Source organism: Protopterus annectens, chromosome 1.part0, assembly GCF_019279795.1.
Source record: "Protopterus annectens isolate FY-2018-M chromosome 1.part0, PAN1.0, whole genome shotgun sequence".
Classification (NCBI taxonomy): domain Eukaryota; kingdom Metazoa; phylum Chordata; order Ceratodontiformes; family Protopteridae; genus Protopterus; species Protopterus annectens.
The window spans coordinates 991,217,669-991,238,365 of record NC_056725.1 but is presented as its reverse complement, the minus strand read 5'-3'; positions in this window follow the sequence as shown (position 1 = coordinate 991,238,365).

The window sequence follows — 20,697 nt, the reverse complement described above, 5'->3', positions numbered from 1 at the left end:
CCCCCCCCACACACACACAGTTTTGACTACATGCAGTCAAGTATGATGATATATTGCCCATGCCCATTTACACCAGCAATCACCATATAAACTGGCTAAAGTAGGACACAAACCCAATTTCCATTTAGCAAATGTTTCATGTGTTGCTGTTAAAACTTAGTGGAACATTTTAATGACCAAATCAACAGAATAATTAACAAATCATCAGTATCAGTCAACTCCTTAAAACAAGTACATACAGTAGTTGAATTTCTGCACTTGCAGAAGTACAATGAAATTCCACTGCAGAGAGCAGAATGGTCCCCAAGCTTTTTCAATGAGTAAACAGATACAGGTGCTGATTTAGACAACATTGTGCTCAAAAGAAACTAAGTAAGTATTTAAAAAATGTTGAGTGACTTTTGAGAGATGAGGGGAATACCCATCAGTGGAAATCTATTTTATTAATGCATTTTTGCTAAAACAAATAGGTAGATGGTAGGCCTGTACCAAATGATTTAAACTTTGTTGGGCTACTAGTCGACCTTCTAGATGGTGCCATAGAAACTCTGGAGAGTGGCTGAAGCCATCACTTATCCATTTCATTCTATCAGAATCCTCTGTCTGATCTTGAAAAGACAGTAACTCATGTAAAGAAAAATTATTTTTGCTCAATTGCTGCAAAAATATAGCTTGAACAAGATAAGACAATAAAGCCTGTATTACCACCATATCTGCAAAAGTATTACTTTTCACCACAAATGAATCATCAGTCTTATGTGCAGCACATTTTACTACAGCTATCTCCATTAGTAATAATAAAGCTACTAACAAGTTATTGACAAAAACAGCATTTTTGAGAATTCCTTGTTGTGATAAACTTTCTTTCCAAAGTATTCCAAAACCATGAACTACTCCATAAGCATATTGAGATGCTGTAAAAATTGTCACTGACTGATCTTTGCCAGCCATACAGGCTTAATTAATTAATAACTACAAGCTCAGCTACTTGAGTGGACGCATTTCTCTTTAATTGTCCAGTTAACAAAATATCATCTTGTGTTCATATAGAAAAAACTACTACAAGTTCATCATCATCTCTTCGGACATGGGTCTGGATTCTGTAAAGGAACATATTTCAAATCTAATCTAGGAGGAAGCACTGTATTAGTGGCAACTACACAATCGTGAGGTTCTCCTTCATCTGCTGTAGGGATTAAAGAAGCAGGGTTAAATAGTGGACATCAGTCAATGGAAGAACAGCAGGATTAGTCAACGGGTGGTGTGAACCTTGGCTCTAGATGACTTTCACTGTGAAGTGATATCCCAACTTTATGTGGATTGTGGATGGAGGATGATTCTTCTCCTTCTCCTTCTCCTTCTCCTTCTCCTTCTCCTTCTCCTTCTCCTTCTCCTTCTCCTTCTCCTTCTCCTTCTCCTTCTCCTTCTCCTTCTCCTTCTCCTTCTTCTTCTTCTTCTTCTTCTATGTGGTATCAGTAATTGCTCACCTTTCCCTATGAGGCTTACATGGAAAACTTGATTTCAAGTGCTTGCAATATTCAGACCACAAGTACGTGATACAAAATCAACATTTTATGACACTTTATACTCATAATTGTTATCCGGGCTTTGTGTATAAACAGGGCTTTTTTGCCTTCCATCCCTAAAATATTATACCATTTCCTTGCTTCTACTTTTACTAGCCAAAATGCATGTTGTTTCTCATAACTAATCTGATCCTTTACATAGGCATGGAGTTCTTTCATCAGGTAAGTAACCATTTTTATTTTGTAAAATGACAGATTTAAAAAACGCATATTCAACTTTAGATTTGTGTTTTTACTTTTATTTGTCATCTTATCACTGTGTTTTTTGAAGTTATACTCTGCTGCCTTTGCATGTCCCTGGAATAATTTCATTCTTTCAAGAGAAGCACCATTCAGGAGTGTCTCTCGTTTTGATTAAAATTCAGTTCCATCCAGAGCATAAGTGTTTTTTAATGCAGTTTAAAACCACTTGGAAGCATTTGCTGTTTGAAGTTGGTTACATACAAATATTTCAAGCATATTTCAAGCATGGGCATTAATACCTTTCTAGCCTACCAATATACAAAACAGTTGTTTCCATAATAAGTGTCCAGACTGTTCTTAAAAATATCTAAATTAGTACTTACATAGTAGTCTGTTCCATGCATCAGCTGCTCACTCATAGAACCAATTAGTACACTTCTCATTCCTATGGATTCTTGTATATAAGTTGTCTGATGATTCCCTACTACTTTTGATAACCCCAAACATGCTCAGAGATAGTTGTCTCTACATGCCCAATATACCTGAATAAGATATCATCTTAAATATCTACATGAGCCACTGTACAAGTTCAGATATTTTAGTCTTTCATAATAGCTAAAATTTTCACATCCATTGATGCCCTTGGTATATTTCTGATGTACTCATTTCAGTTTGAAAATCTGGGGGAGAGGGGTGTAAGTCTCACACCAGGCCATACCCATATCCGCAGCAGGTCTCTAAGGTGAACAGCCTCTGGTATGTTAGAACAATGTAGGTAAGGGAAGTTGGCAAACCAGATCTGGAACTTTGGGATAAGGATTGGGTCTAAGAGCTGGGTTGGTCGGGCTCAGGTGTGAAGTGGGGTTAGGCGCATGCCACATCTGGACGAGGGATCCCTCCCTCACCATACCTCCCCTCCAAAGGGGACAGCAGCAGCAACTCTGGACACCTGCTGAGTTTTCCTTTGGATTGCTCTGGATGTGGTGGGCACTGGTCCCAACCTGCTTCCTGTGCCTCCCACATTGTCCAGCAGCTAACAGCTGACTTAGAACTGGTATGGACCAGAGGAATCTGACTTTTAATTACAACAAATATCTCAAAAGCCCAAGATGGGTGTTGATGAGATGTGATTTTTGCCCAATGTTCTGAATGTCAAAGTGAAGAAATTCAATGAAGTGTGGGTAAACAGTGGGAGTAACTATGACTCTCTTAAGGTAGCCAAATGCCCTGTCATCTAATTAGTGATGCGCATGAATGGATGAAGAAGATTCCCACTGTCCCTACCTACTATCTAGCAAAAGCACAGCCAAGAGAACAGGCTTAGCAGAATCAGCAGGAAAAGAAGATCCTGTTGAGCTTGACTTTGCTGTACTCTTTCCAATTTACGCATGCGTGTTTTCTTATATGGTTTCCATATTGTTATTCCATACTCAAGTTTGGGTCTAATGTAATGATTTCCTAGGTTATACACATCTTTTATACAGCTGATAGTTCTATAACTATCATTAACTAATTGGTTGATATGATTGGAAAAACTCAAAGATGGATCCACCCATATATAAAGCTCCTTAAATGAATCAACAGTTTCAATCAGTGTGTACTGCATTACATATTCACTTTTCAATTTATGTCTCCCAAATCTCATATGCGTAGTTTATTTATGTATTTGTCAGCATATTATTCTCCTGTGCCCAAATGTTCAGTTTAGTCAAGTTCTTTTGCAGACTTGCTCTATCTGTGACACATGTAATTACTTTACCCAATTTCAAGTCATCTGCATACAGCCTGTAGAACACCTCAGATGAAAAAGATAGGTCTGAAAGACACAACCCAAATAAGTATAGACCTAGGACAGAGCCATGTGGGACACCCTGACTATAACCAAGAATATGACCTGTCCAATTGTTGTATGATACTTGCCGTGTTCTATATGTAAGCCATGCAGCTATCCATCTTATCAAGAGTTCATCAATACCTAGTTGTTCTAATTTCTTGAGCAGTGTTTTGTGTACGACCCTGTCAAATGTTAAAGTTACATCTATATAAATTACATCACAGCACAATTTTTCATTCATAGCTGTTATTATATTGTTATAGAACACCGTGCATGCTGATATATGGTTTCAAGCCCCAACCTTTCCAATTCTGACAATAACTTATCCAATATTACCTTCTACATTATTTTTCCACAACATGAAAGTAGAATTAAGGGTTTGTCCTACTCATCTTTCATTTAAAGTCAGGTTTAATAAGCACATTTCTCCAATCTTGAGGAATCTCCCCATATTTATTCGACTTAGTACATAATAGATATAATGGTGCTGTCAGTTCTTGCTCTCTCAGTTCATTATTACTAATTCTATCTCCTCCCTGTGCTTTGCTTGGATCAGGTTTGCATAGTTCTTTTTCAATATAATCTAATTTGATTTCAGTAGCTGAGGTTACCTGGATGTCACTACGACAACTTATTACCCCCTTTGTGGAGCCAAACTGTTTTCCATAAGATTTTGTAAATATATCTTTAATCTGTTGTGTCTGAGACTAAATTTTAGAATCTACACACAGTTTATCAATTTGAATGCCTTTACTCCTTTGAATTCTTATATATCTATAAAATGTTTTCCTATTATGCTCAATATCTTTATATAAAATTTATTTGAATTTTTCTTGATCTTGTCTCACACTATGTTTAATTTAATTGTCCAGCTTGTTTATTTCAGTTTTCAAAGTTGTAGCCTGTTTTCGCTTTCTTTTATTTTTTTCTCTCTCACCTTAATCAGATTTCTTTTAATTGTGGAAATATATCCCCCTGATATTGTACGCCTAGGTCCTGATGTTAAACATTTTTTTTTATTTTTTTTGCACCCAGACAATTTCTCTTTCAAAATTTTCCACATTTCTTCTGCAGTTTTAGTTTTACATAGTGTCTGTTTTGCTTCCATGTAATATGTAATTAGTCATCTATGCAATGGTTTAGATTTCAGTTGGGCAGAATTATTTAACCTTTATAACCATATGATCATTGCATTTCAATACTTTTAAAACCTGGCATGAAATAACAGTAATATCCTTCTGAACACTATTTTCCTTTCCCTGGTAAATTTATTTTGACAACCTGAAGCAACTGTTGTTCCTAAACGTACATTGTGAATAATTGCCTTACTACTGTTGTTGAATCAATATACTTCCAGTTTGCTACTGGTAAATTTAAGTCCCCAGCCACTATTATTCTTCCATCCTGTGTTTCATGCAAGAAACAATTTAATTCCTGTAGGACATCAGCACTTGACTTTGGTGGTCTATACACTCCAACAACTGTTATATCTTCCAGGGGTTGTCTTTACTGTCACAGTTACACAATCTATAGTATTGGTGTCATCATTAAACATGTAATAATCACAGGTCTCATAACAATCTTTAATCCTTATCATAACACCTCCACCTGATATTTTGCTAGACTGTCTTTTACAGTAAAAACACTTCAACCCTAACAGAACTGGTTTTCATTCATTGTTCTTTAACCATGTTTTACAAACAATAACAACATCAATCCCATGGGAAACATAGCAAATTTTTCAATAAAAATGTTATTATTAATGCTTCTATCATCTTTGAACTGTTAAATTTTCAACCTGGCAAAAATCTTGCCTTGTGTTTTTCATATACTGCAAAATATCTGCCACAAAAATTATCTTCCCTGATCTTGACAAATGCACACCATCCTGTACGAACACGTTTGCCCATAATTTGGCTCTACACATTTTCATCTTTTTAAAATGGGGCAATTCTTCATGTATGTTTTACTCCAGAAATGTCTTCATTCACAGTGACCTGCCTCTCCTTTCTATATGTGATTTGTAAAATATATATATATATATATATATATACACATGTCCTAACACCTGTATAAGCTATGGTATCTAAGAGGGTTCAGAGGGCTGTAAGTTACCTACTAGCAATCAAAGAGTTCTTGCGGATGAGATCACTTGTACTGACATGAATAAACACAGATCTATACTTGCTTACATTAAGGCATTCTAAGGCTTGTCTCACATCTTCTGTTTTTGCTCCTGGGAGGCATAATACAATTCAATGTCCATTACCTTCTCTGCAAAGCAGTTCCTCTAATAACCGAGTCTCTGATTGCAAGAATATCTTTTCTGACTAGATCTGAAGAATCTTCATCTTCTAATTCAGTAATATCTGCTCTATCAATTGGTACAAATGAATTATCTTCATCACCATTAGTCTTATTAATCCCACTGTTTTTATTACATATTACATTTGCAAGCATGCAGTTCTCATCCAGCTGACTTTATACAGCCACATCTTGAGCCATGTTGTCAGCATCTGTCTTTCTTACATTTTTTCTTACAGTAATGTTCTTCAATCCTTCCATATTCAGTTTTGATTTCTTCCTTTTCACCTGACTCTTGCCCCTTTGTTCTACCTTCTCTTTTGGAAAAATGCTACCTTTTTCTGTAGATTGAAGATTTACTATTTAAAAAATGTTACTATTCTCTGTAATCTGTGTGTTATACTACATAACAAAGCTGTATCTTTTTTTGGTATGTATTCTCTTTACTTTACAGATATTCATCAGTTGCTTTTTCTTATTTGTTATTTGTTGTGAACTTCTTCTTTCCTTTATTATTTCCTCCTAAATGCTCTGAATCCTGAGATTACTAAATACTTGTATACAGAATTCCAAAGTTGTCAGCTGCATTATCTTGTTTCATAGGGGTTGAGTGATCTTTACAGACAATAGACACATCCTTTCCTAAATGTATTCTGTTTTCTGTTTCCCTAACATTATTTATCTCACCAATCCAGTCATTGATATATATAACAACAATCTTTCAAGCAGTGCTAATTGCACAAGTGCATTGTCATCAGTAAAACTAGATTTGTTACTAATAATGGTAAACAAGTCGTACAACTTTTAACATGAGGAACACAGATCACCAGTGCTATCAAGCTTTACCTTTAAATACAAATGACATTTATTATACTGTATAAGATCTTTGTGCTTTGGCATATCATTAATGGCATACTCATTTAAGGAATTCATATTCAGCTGCACATGAATAAAAAATCGTAAAAAATCATCAAAATCAGTTATCACAGAATACAAAGATAATTTAAATCAACTGCAATGAGAAAAATCACACAGACAATATATAACTAAATATTAAATTAAGTGTAGTAAAGTTGTTGGTCTGACTGTACACAAAAGACAGATAAAAGCTAGAATTCCTTTACATCACTCACAATAGCTTCTGCTCATAATCTCAGTTGTACTTGTTTTTAGCAGTAAAGATCAATATATCATAAACCAAGACAGGATTGTTTAAATATGCTCAGGATTGTACTCTCTGCAGCATGTGTAACTTTATAGCTGACTATGTCCTTTAGGGTTTCTAGAATTTGCCTGTCTAAAACATACCCCTTTCTAACAATAAACAGTGAAAATTGGTGGTAAAAACAACAAAATATATATCAAAGTAAATCTTCTTGTCTACAAGCTAGCCCTTCCTTCTTATAAACAATAAAAACAATGGTAAAAAATAAAATATAAATTCAAATAAAAACTTCTCTTCCCAAGCAAATGCATAGTCAATCTCAAACTAATAGAGGATTCTTTAGATATGCTGTTGTAAACATATTCCTTTGCCAGAAAAATTTTTTTGCAAGGACAATTCTATCCATATTAGTAAAACACACAGCAAGTGATAGACTAATTGATAGGTCAATAATCTGAAAAAAATGTGTGGGAATTTTCCTTTCACATATCCTTGTAGTTAAAAAAAAGTCATCACCAGCTTTATAAAAGGCAGTGCTTTCATCCGTATACCTACAAGGTCCAATGTAAGATCCACAGAGTAGAAAGTTAACCAAATCAAAATAACTGAAAATATGAAGAAAAAGCTGACAATATGAAGAAAGAGTTGATTCAGAATGAGTAGAATAATGAATAGCTGATATGTAAAAAAATTTCAGTGGAGTGAGCATAACAGCTGTTTATATCCCCCTAGTGCTACTACCAATGTGGTATTGAAGATTCTGTATCTGTCAATAAATGACCTCCAGAATAAGAACCTTGAGTTTGCCCTTATAATTGCAGGTGATTTCAATCAAGCTGACTTCAAATCTGTATTACCCCATTACCATCACCATGTGAACTTTGCAACAAGAGGGGTGGACACTCTGGATAAGGTGTACACAAATGTAAATCTGTCCTACAAAGCCATACCTTATCCACATCTGGGTAACTCAGACCATCTGGGCATCGTGCTGCTTCCTGCATATACACCACTGCTGAAAAAAGGCAAACCTACAACCAAAAAGTAAGGATATGGTCTGAGGGAGCAGTCTTGGCATTACAGAATTAGATCAAATGTACAAACTGGTCAGTGTTTAGAGATGCAGCTGTAAAGAACCACCATATTGACTTGGAGGAGTATATGGAATCTGTAATCGCCTATATTTCAAAATGTGCTGATGATGTAACAGTCATCAAAAGTATCATCATGCATGCTAATCAGAAACCCTGGCTATCTAATAAACCTGAGAAAAATATGTAACCTGAGTCGATACCAAGAAATTTGAACGTCAAATTAAAGTCAAAAAAGATGCATCTACACTTAATTAATCTATAACCAGGAAAAAAAGTGGAAAAAAAAGTCTTTATCTATCAGGATTCCAAGTGATTAGCTAGCTCTGAAGAGAGAAATAAACAAAGGACTGTCTGCATTCTTCATTTTACCTGTCAGCTTGGGGAAAGGAAAATGTCACAAAGGAAAAAGCATGGAAACAACTACTACCAAAACAAAGCTGTCGGAATTGCAGTCACCAGTAAAGGATGGGGGTGCGAAAACACAACGAATTACTAGACAGCAGGAACAACAGAAACCAGAGACTAGATCTAAAACTGATCAGCCACTGAACATGGACGATATCAAACATGCTTTATTGCCTATACAAGAAGCTTTAAAGGACCTGACTACTCAAATACAAACTTTTGGAGTTTTATGTAATCAGTTGCTGCAGAGAATGGACAAAACAGAGGCTAGAATTTCAGAAACCGAGGACAAAATAGACTTGCTGGAGAAGAAAACAAAGGTACATGATGTGGAGTTACAAGCCATGCAAAGCAAACTTATGGATTTAGAAGCGAGGTCTAGAAGAAATAATATTATTATTAGAGGGATCCCTGAAAACATTCAGTATGCAGAGCTAATACCAACTATAACACAAATACTTGAAGTTTTGTTAAATGATGCTGATGGAGTGAAACAAATGGTTATCGAAAGGGCACACAGAGCTCTGAGAGAGGTATAAGCTTCTAATATGCCTAGACCTTTATATGCTAAGATATTGAACTTTCAAGATGTTAGCAAAATACTTTTTACTGCAAAAAAGAATGGTGGCTTTGTTATGTGGAAAAATAGTAAAATATTTCTGGCTCAGGATTTACCACTGCAAGTAAGGCAAGCTAGGCAGTCTTTATCTGCATACTGTAAATTTCTGATTGACAAGCAAATTAAATTCCAGATGAAATATCCTAATGTGCTTACATTTATGGTGGATGGGATTAAATATTCTGTTTCTACTAAAAACGAGGCAAAGGGAGTGTTTCTGAAGGTTTTTAAAGTTTTACCTGCATCAGAGGGCTGAAAGAAACTTCCGTTGAGACTGGCATGCTCCTGAGGTCAGATCCAGTATCTACTATACTTCGAGGCTTAGGTAATCCTTTGTTCCCTGCTTAAGTCATTTAGGCCTCTGTAAAAGCAATAAAACTGTTTGTTTGCGATAATCCGAGGGTCTGCTGGCCGTTTTCCGAACTTTTATGACCTCTACGTAGTACGAACTTTTTTCGTCGAGTGGTAAACAGGAAATCTCTTGAATGCAGCTGAGAGTGTGGATTTCGATGTAACACTTCCTGTGGTCCGGCTGCGAAAGCGGTCCCCCGTCGCGAGTATTACTGATGGTTTCCTGGTTTGAGAAGTGTTAATGTTTTTTTTTTTTTAACAAGTACATAACATTAGAATATGTACATGAAGCATATAATAACATCTGTTTTTCCTGGGTTTTTTTTTCCCTTATGTTTATAGTGTTGAACCAAATTATATTTTTACAATATCTGCAGTGGGTGCAAGGTATAGCACTATATATATGAATATAAATAGGTAAATAGTGGCTATTGGGTGGTGTTAGACAACTAATGTCAGTAGAGTTAGGAACTAAAGCATGCAATTGCAAAACTTTGATAATTGGTAGTTGCAGGCACTGTATATGGTACAGAATTATAATGTGGGATGCATTTATTTTTTTCTGTCTGTGTTTTTTTTTTTTTTGTTTGTTTTCTTTTTTCTTTCTTTCTCTCTCTCAATAAAAGTGGTATATAAATAATGATTGTACCAAAAGAGGTATTTGGGGTAGGTATAAGTAGCTAGTTAATATATTAAATTTTTTTCTTTAAATGGTAATAATACCTTACAATAGAGATTTGCTTAATTAATAGTTGGAACATAAGCTGTAGAGCAATAGCAGTGTTTGTTAGGGAATGTTTAGTTTAGACTTTGTAGTAGCTAAGTTAGAATATATAGGTTGTAAGTTTAGGAAATGTTTTAAGTTTTATTACATGAAGCTTTTAAATGTGTTTGTGTTTTTAACCTTGTTCATGTTTTTTTACATACCAGACCTATATAAGTCCTGGTCCAGGGGTAAAGTGGGTAGGCACTGGCTGGGGATGGGATGTAGGAAATGCTTCCAGATTATGTTTAGTATGCAGTTAATACATATCCATTGGATAATTTCCCTTTTATACTATTATTGGATAATTAGACCTGTCAATGTGGGAATTACACTCATGGAACATTAAAGGGCTCCAGAACTTGAAGAAGAGGAAGCTGTTACTACACATATTGCTACAGGACAAAGCACTGTTTGCATTTTTACAAGAAACACACTTGTTAAATGATCAGTGGGATGATATTAGGAAAAGAACTGGATTAGAGCGGTAGTGGCATCAGAAGGTAAGACAAACAGTGCTGGAGTAGCTATAATTATTAAAACTCAATACAAAGACAAGATTTTAGACTCTAAAGTGGATCAAAATGGGCGATGGTGTTATGTTATTTTATCGGATAATGCGTTTGATAAACCTCTTTTACTTTTGAATATATATGCACCATGTAATGACCAACAAAGTTTCATAACATCATTATATCCAATCTTAACACAGTATGATGGTTATTATTTTATTGTGGGTGGGGACTGGAATACCTATCAAAATCCAAAGTTGGATAGGTCTTGTCCACAAAGAGCATTTAATAAGCAGGCTGGGATAGCATTAAATGACTTCAAGGAAGATTTTCAATTATATGACCCCTTTTGTTATGCACATAATATTAATAATGCAATTAAGTATACCTTCTATTCACCATGCCACAAAATGTGGTCTAGGATAGATTTTTTCTTGATATCCAAAGCATTAATTAATTTGGAACCAGTAGTGGTTATACATACTCGATATCTATCGGATCACTCAAAAATTTCGTTAAGGTTTTCTAAAGATTTAAAAGATACAATAATGCAGAGAGGTTATAACTGGTCACTTGATCCAAAGCTGTTAAATAAAAAGGATATAATATATGGAATTGTAAAATATCTGAAAGGTTTAACAGATAGGATGAAGCTTCAGGAACATACTCCTGATATTAAATGTGCAGCAGCTAAATCTCAAATTAGAGGATTTCTTTTGCAAAAAGCCTTATATTATAAGAAAAGGCAAAACAATGACATTCAAAAATTAGAAACAAAAGTGAAGCTACTCGAGAAAGAACTGATTCAGAATTTTAATGCTCAAACAGAGAAGGAAATGTTGAAATGTCAAAGGGATCTCTTCTTGCTGCATAATAGTAGAGTAACACTTCAGGAGCATAGGTGTTTAGTGAAATATGGCAATAATGTTCAAATACCGTCAAAAGCATTGGCAAGGATTATAAATCAATCGAAAACAACAGTACATATTTCGGAAATACAATGCAGTGACAGTGTATTTTAAAACTGAGGATATTATTGATATTTTCGAAAAAATCTATACCAAGGTTTATGAGGGTCAAATTGATAGGTCTATACATGAACAGAATAAAAGATTCTTGCAAAAAATTAATTTTCCAAAATTAGAAGAGAGTCTGCAAGGTGATCTGATTAAACCTATATCTTCAGAGGAAATAGTATATGTAATTCAACATATGAAAGTACATAAGTCACCAGGTCCTGATGGTTTGACAGTTGAATTTTATAAAGAGTTTGCTGATAGTTTTGGTAAAATATTGTCTCATGTATTTAACTACATAATCAGAAATAAAATTAGTGACCCTCACCTTAATGCGTCAAAAACAATCTTTATACATAAAGCTAATTCAGACCCCCAAAGTCCGGATAATTATAGGCCAATAGCATTAATAAATGTGGATATGAAAATTCTCACTACCATTATAGCATGTAGATTAAAAAAGATTATGATCCATTTAATTTCTAAGGAACAGGCTGGATTTATGGCAACTAGGCAAACTAGTGATAACACACTTACACTGCATAATATGATGATGTATGCTAAACAAAACAACTCTAATATTTATGCCCTTATAATAGATGCTCAGAAAGCATTTGATAGAGTGGATATAAACTTTGTTTGATGTGTTGCCTTATTTCAATATGCCACAGGAATTTATTCAGATACTACAAATATTATATAGTAACCCGTATACTACGTTATATATTAATAGGAGTTATTCTAAAAGAATACAGATTAAAAATGGTACACGGCAAGGTTGCCCTTTGTCCCCCTTATTGTTTAACTTTTATTTAGAACCTCTATTTTTATATATTAAGCAAAATTTGTATCATAATGCACCAATACTTTATAGGAATAAATTAGTAATGTCGGCATTTGCTGATCTTATTATTTATTGTACAACCCCAATTTGTGATAGAGATACCCATAGCTACAGACCTCTGGTGTGGCTATGGGTACCCCCTGTGCAAACACATATGCCAATTTATTTATGCATCATTGGGAAAAAAAACATGTTTTCAGCACACTTCATTCAGCAAGGTCTTAGTATATAGATGTTTTGTTGACGATATTTTAATTGTATGGGATGGCTCTGTTGAAGAATTTATTCTTTTTAAAGAACATTTAGAAACCACGACTAATGTTCTTAAATTTACTGTTGAAACATCATATATATCAATAAACTTTTTAGATGTGACTCTAAATATTAGAAATGGGAGATTAATGTCAACACTATATAAGAAAAGCTGTTGGAGAAACACAATTTTGAAGTATGACAGTATGCACCCGCGTCATATTTTTAAAGGGATTTTAAAGAGCCAATTCAGTAGATTGAATAGAATTTGTGCTGATAAAAATGATCTGTTGAGAGGCAAATAATATGATGAATATGTTTTTAGATAGAGGCTATGATTATAATTTAGTAATGAATGTTATGAACAATACTTTACATAATGACAACTTAATGGCCATTAGCTCTAAGCATAAGAATTCCTTTACACCTTTCTTTAGAAAAGATGCTGATAGCAACTATGAGAGGGTATCCTTTGTAACCACCTATTCTAATGATTTTCAGAATATTAAGAAAATATTATCTAATAATTGGAAGGTTTTACTGACAGACGAATTTACACTAAAACTAGTAGGTAGAAATCCACACAACATATAGGAATAATAAAAATTTGAAGTCTATATTGTGTGATAGACCTGATTTAAGTAGTAAAGTTCAATTAATGCTAAGGCATCCTCTGGGGACCTATTCTTGTCAGCACTGCAATTATTGCAAATACATTACAAAGTCACAAGATTTTGTACATCCCGAGTTTTCTTATGTATTCAAACCAAGATTTAGAGCCACTTGTGACACTTCAGGCCTAATATATTTAGCCACCTGTGAATGTTGTCCAGCGTTTTATGTAGGCCTTACTAAAAGGAAACTGAAAAGTAGAGTCTATAATCACCAGTATGATATTAAACACGAAAATGAACTAAATGCCCTTGCGAAGCACATTATATCTAATCCATCACACTCTTTTGTATTTAGAGTATTACAAACAGTGGAACAGAATGCCAGGGGTGGTGATTATATAAATTTTATAGAATTGAATGAATTGAAATGGATTTTTAGGCTTAAAGGTCATTATTCTCCGGGCCTAAATAATTATGTCACAATAAGGTCTTTCCTCAATACACGCAGATAGCTATGCTGATATTCAGCTTTTTCAATATTATCTGTGTCTGGCTTTTAATATGCTGCAAGAAATATTATCTCTATTCATGAGCTCTGATTCTGTTTATTTATTTAATACTTAATGTTCATGCTTATTTATAAATTATTGATGAAATTATTAAAATATTATAATGTTGTTTTTGATATTTATTTTTAAAATTTTATGAACTTATAAATAATGTTCTGATTTATTGCATTTAATGTTTACTATAACTCCGGTTTTTAAATAAGTCCATTATATCTATTGCTATAGTTATATCATGGTCTATAGACAGAACTTGATTTTAGATATTTATTGTATTTATTATAAAATTGTAATAGATAATTTCATTAATTTATTTATGATATATTTTGTTGCATCATTATTATCAGCCATTATAATAAGTCATACAGTGATTATATTATAATGATACTAGACAAATGTATTGTTCTTATTTTGCTCCATAGATACTAAATAGAATTTGGACATCTTCAAAATGCATTATATAACTTTTAACATACTAAGTATTTATTTATTTTTTAAAAGTTTAGTTTATTTTAGAGCAATGAATTTATAAGTGAATATGAACTCTGAATGGCTTGTCAGTCCAGCTTATTTTAGAGCAAGCTTAAAATATGTCATGGTAAAGTGAAATGCATTTCTTACATTGTGTTTCTGTATCGCTTTAAATGATTTCAATGAATTTAAATGCATAATTGCATAATTGAATTAGTTGATTGAATAATGAATTACTTTTTACTATATAAACTCTAGTTTCATTAAGTTGTACATTGTCTGAAGAAGTGTATCTGGAGATACGCGAAAGCGCTCACCTCTTTCCCTAAATAAATAGTTTTATTTTTACTTAAAAACGTGGAGAGTCTGAAGTTTATGCTGTACATTTTTTAAACAAAACAACTCTAATATTTATGCCCTTATAATAGATGCTCAGAAAGCATTTGATAAAGTGGATATAAACTTTGTTTGATGTGTTGCCTTATTTCAATATGCCACAGGAATTTATTCAGATACTACAAATATTATATAGTAACCCGTATACTACGTTATATATTAATAGGAGTTATTCTAAACGAACACAGATTAAAAATGGTACATGGCAGGGTTGCCCTTTGTCCCCCTTATTGTTTAACTTTTATTTAGAACCTCTATTTTTATATATTAAGCAAAATTTGTATCATAATGCACCAATACTTTATAGGAATAAATTAGTAATGTCGGCATTTGCTGATGATCTTATTATTTATTGTACAACCCCAATTTGTGATAGTGAAAAGATATTAAATGTTATAAATGAATTTTCAGAAGTCTCTAATTATAAAATTAATTTGGAGAAAACTAGTATTTTCCCATTAAAAACCCCTAAACCTTTTTCATTAATGTCCCTGTTGGGGAAGATATCATGTAAAGAAAATATCAAATATTTGGGTATTAGCTTCTCTACGGATAATAAGGACTTTTATAGTAATAATATTAAATGAGTATGGGAACTAATAGTAGCTGATTGTGGCAGATGGAGGAATTTAAGACTACCGGTATTGGCAAAAGTATCAATAGTGAAAATTAATATATTACCACGAATGTTATATATCTTTAGGTCTGCTCAAGTATCAATTACAAAGACAGTTTTTAAACAAATTCATAAAGATCTAGCTAAATTTATTTGGGAGCCAAAGAAAACTAGAATATCGTATGAGAAATTAATGACCCCGAAGAGTAGAGGAGGACTTGAGTTACCAAATTTTGAAGTATACTATTTAACTGTGAACGCCAACAGGTGTTTAAGAATTGCTAATTACGAGGTAATTAGTACAAAGTAGATACCAACTTGGGTGGTCTTGAATTACAAGCATATTCTAGATCGGAACATAAATCCTAAAGCTTTACCCTTTTTGGATAAAAGTAGTTTGATAAAGTATGGGATTATGGACCACTTAAAAACATGTGTCATCCTTGCAAAATTTATTCCAATCAGTAGACTTGTTGCAATATATGATGGTTTTTCAGCCTTTCCATAGTAATCCCAATTTTAAACTAAATAATCAGTCGATTGATCTTAGTAAATTCCCATTAATAGTTAATTTGACTCATTGATGTTTTTAATAAATTTCATTTATCGGCTTCGCAAGTTAGGCAGGAATTGAATCTTCCTAAGAGTTATATGGTTGTCATGAGACAAATCAGAGAACTTGCTCCGAGTCATTTTGAAAACTTTAAACTGGTAGTTGGAATTGTGGATAAATGCTCTAAATTGTGGCAGGCTCTCCAACAGGAGGTCAAATTTATAACAACAACAAATAAATTAATTAAAGATTTAAAATTCCAGGATAAAATTCTGTTGTCAGGGTATTGGGTAAACAAAATGACAGTAGCAGATAATCAGGTATTAAAAGCAATTGATTTAACAATAAAATTGGTCTCTTTTCAAAAGTTGATGTATACGCAGTTGATGATTTGGAATAATGCTTATTATACTCGTCTTAGGTTACATAAATTTAATCCTAGGAATTCTCCAACTTGTCCATATTGCACAAATCAAATGGCGGATCTTCTTCATATGTTCTGGAGCTGCAAGTGTATATATAAACTTTGGAACTCTCTTAGAACACAACTACAAAAGATGGGTTATCAAAGTTCAACGTTATCATGGGAATTTATGATTCTACATGTTCCTCCAATAGAGCTCTCTGGGTCACAAACTATAATATGTATGAATATTTTTTTTGCTGATGAAGTTATATATAGCTACAAATTGGTTAGAACCAGATAAGACATCATGGGATAATTTCAAGCTTGTGGCTATAAAGCATACATTAGCACATAAATTACTCCTGAAGCAAAGTAACAAAAATATTAATAACCCGAAAATATGGGAAAAGGTTTTTAACATTATATTAGCATAATACTGTTATTAGGAATATATTAAAGTTTGGATGTATATGTGGAGGAAACAATGTTTTGAAAATATGTATGATATGTATGGACGCAAAGTACTTCTACAAATGTTTTGGCTTTGTTTTTTTTTCCCCTCGTGTCTTCTTTTTTGGAATAATGACGATCTTTATATGGAAGCATTTCATGTAGATATTGTATATAGTTTTGATAGTAATAGTAGTGAATTATGTGTGTGATTTTATTGTATTTTGAAAATATATATCAATAAAAATTTATTATGGAAAAAAAAAAGAAACCCTGGCTATCTGGTGAAGTATACGAGCTCGTAAAGGCATGAAATGTTTCATTTAAATAAAAAGATAAGGATGCCCTAAGAGATGCCAGAGCAAATATAAGCAGAGGTATAAAGGAGGCTAAGAGGACCTATGGATGTAAAATTCAGGGACACTTTTCTGACCAAAGGGACTTCAGACATCTCTGGCAAGGCATACAAGCCATAACTGACTATAGGCCTGCATCCTTCCCATGTAATGACAACACAGATTTTTTTAACAAACTAAACACCTACTTCAGCAAATTTGATATGGACAACAACACTGTGCCAAATACGCTCCCTGTCAAATAGGGTGAGGAGATGCTATATCTAAGAACATCTGATGTTCTGAAGACCTAGAGGCAAGTAAACTGAAGAAAAGCAGCTGGTCCTGATAATATTATGGGAAGATTTCTAAGAAACTATTCTGCCAAACAGTCCACTGTACTAACAGATATATTCAACACATCCCTGCAACTAGCTATTGTACCCAGTTGCTTCAAAAATATGACAATCATTCCCTTACCCAAGAAATCACAACCGACAAGCCTAAATGATTATCAGCCAGTTGCTCTTACATCAGCAGTAATGAAGTGTTTTGAGCAGTCAATCAGGAACCATATCTCCACAAGCCTATCTGCAACACTGGATACATTACAGTTTTTTTGTTGATCTAACAACTGCACAGCTGATGCAATAGCTATAGCACTTCATGAATCTTTGGCAAATCTAGAGAACAAGAATTGCTATGTCAGAATGCTGTTCATTGATTTTAGTTCTGCCTTTAACTCGGTTATCCCCAGAATCTGATATCAAACCTGATCCAGCTGGACATCAACACCTCCCCTAGGTAACTGGATACTGGACTTTCCCATCAACAGACCCCAGAAAATACATGTGGGAAATAACAATTCAATCAGTATTTCATTGAGCATGGGTGTTCCTCGGGGATGCATTCTGAGTCCTCTGCTGTTCACCTGACTGCATGGCCAAGCATAAATCCAACAAAGTCATCAAGTTTGTGGATGCTACCACTGTCGTAGATCTTGTCAAAAATGGTGAGGAAACAGCCTACAGGGATGTAGTGGAGCATCTGATAGGCTGGTGCAACAGCAACAATCTGGCCTGAAATGTAAGCAAGACCAAAGAATTAATAGTGGACTTCAGCAAGACTCAGCAGATAGAGCGATCTCTGGAAATTAAGAACATGGCAGTGGAAAGAGTCAAAAACACCAAGTTCTTGGGGTTGCAAATCTCAGATGACCTATCCTGGTCATCTCATATTAGCCACACAGTGAAGAAGACACAACAATGTCTACAATTCCTATTTAAACTGAAGAAGGTGAAATTGTCTCAGTCCATCCTCAAAGCTTTTTACATGGGGACCATTGAGAGAATCCTCTCAAATAACATCATAGTTTGGTATGGTAACTGGAAAGCATCTGACCACAAGGATTTCCTGAGGGTAGTGAGGACAGTGGAAAAAGTCGTTGCTTCCTCACTCCCATCCATGGATAATCTGCAAGAGAATCAGTGCATAAGAAAGGCTAGGAAGATAATCGATGATCCAACTCACCCTGACCATCCCATCTACTTCCACCTTTCCTAAGGCAGGCGGAATTGCAGCTTAGACTGCAAAACATCTAAACTGAACAGGAGCTTCTTTTCTCTATCCATAAGGCTGCTGAACTTTCTTGAATGTCAGGCATGACAGTGAATAATTAGATCAATATGCCACTTTCTGTAAAGTATCATCTATAGTAATCACTCTGGAAAATTGCTGCAATAACTGGTACAGTTAGCCTGATTTCTAATGCTATTACTTCCTGAATGAGCAATAGTCAGGAGTGAATCAGCACTCCCTGCATGCGCAATATGAATATCAGAATATATCACAGTACAACTGATGAAGTGCAGTATCTAAGCAATCACAATGTGTAGTCATACCCCGGGATTCAGGAAGCGCAAAATTCTGTGCAGGAATAGTGTAGCCAATCTTGCATGGTATATGGCCATTGAGCGATCCAGCAAACAGCTGATCTAACGTGCACAAGCGTGCCTACACTGTTCCTGCATGGACACAACTGCAGAATGCTAATTACCTAATTTGATGGTGAAAACCATGCAAATAAGGTGAATTAGTGAATCAGCAAGCAGGCAGGTATCCATGCAAGAACAGTGTTAGTTGCAGAAATGTATTCGGTTACTAACTGAATACATTCCTGCAAATAAAAAAATGGAGGCATGACAGCTCCCAAAAAAGCATGCATTAGTCATTAGGCATGCCAATGGCCAAATATGTAGCCATTGGCATGGAAAACTGCTTCACTTTTATAATAATCAAAGCTATTTTTTTGGCCGATATCAGTCGTTTAAGCATAGGGCAGCAGAGTGCAAATGGGATTGTGCCAAAAGTAAAAAAAATGTGAAAACTCAATTTTAGGGGAAATCTGCATTTTGCCATTACAGTCTATGGCATGCAGAATCAAAACAATACCAGGCAACAGTGGTTGTTAAGGAGAAAGGCTCTATGTTAATGCAGTAACTATGGACTAAGGCAGAGGGGTATGCAAATGAGGGGAAATTTAATGAATCACAAAAAATCTTCTAAGTGCCAAATTGCACCTAACCGTGTAGGTACTATAGCATGATGGTGTAACCAGGAGAAGCAACAGACATGAAAAGGGGGTGTATCAGGCATGTTGTAAGCACATTGGAGCCCTATGGTGCAGAGATATGCTTAGCTAAGCACAACTAAGCAAGGAGGTGTGTCTGAGACTGTATTGACTTATTCCATGAGGAGCATGTTCACGTCAAGGTGAGGGCCATGTCTTCGAGTTTACATTAGCTAAACAGGTTTGCTTAGCATGCACCGCGTCAAGAACAAATACCCCCCCCCAAAAAAAAATGGAAATAGCAGGAATGTTTTCAATTGGGCACCGGATTTGCACAGCACACCTTGGGGCTTAAAAGGAAAGGAAATGGGAAAGGAAAAAAAGGAAATCAGGAAAATAGCAGAATAAAACCAATCAAGAACAAATTACATAGTCAGCAGGTGGAATGCATCATAGTCAGCCAATCATACAGGCAGCATTTGCAGAACAGTATAAACTATGGGATCACCTTATAGTCAGTTTTTCCCACAAACTCTGCACCTTTGATATACACATGGGGGGGGGGACTTTTAACTGGAAAAATGTTAGGGACTTCCATTGCTTTGATCAATAAGTGCTGGAGGCTGAGGATTGAGAGGAGGATAATGCTGACAACCACCACAGACCGAGGAGGAGGAGAAGAGTTTTCAGACCCAAAGTAACTTATCAGGGCGTACATGTTCTGGAGAGAGAAGAGCACTAGTGGGTGGCAAAGATATACTTCAGCAAATCACTGAGCTGTGCTGGCCTCAAC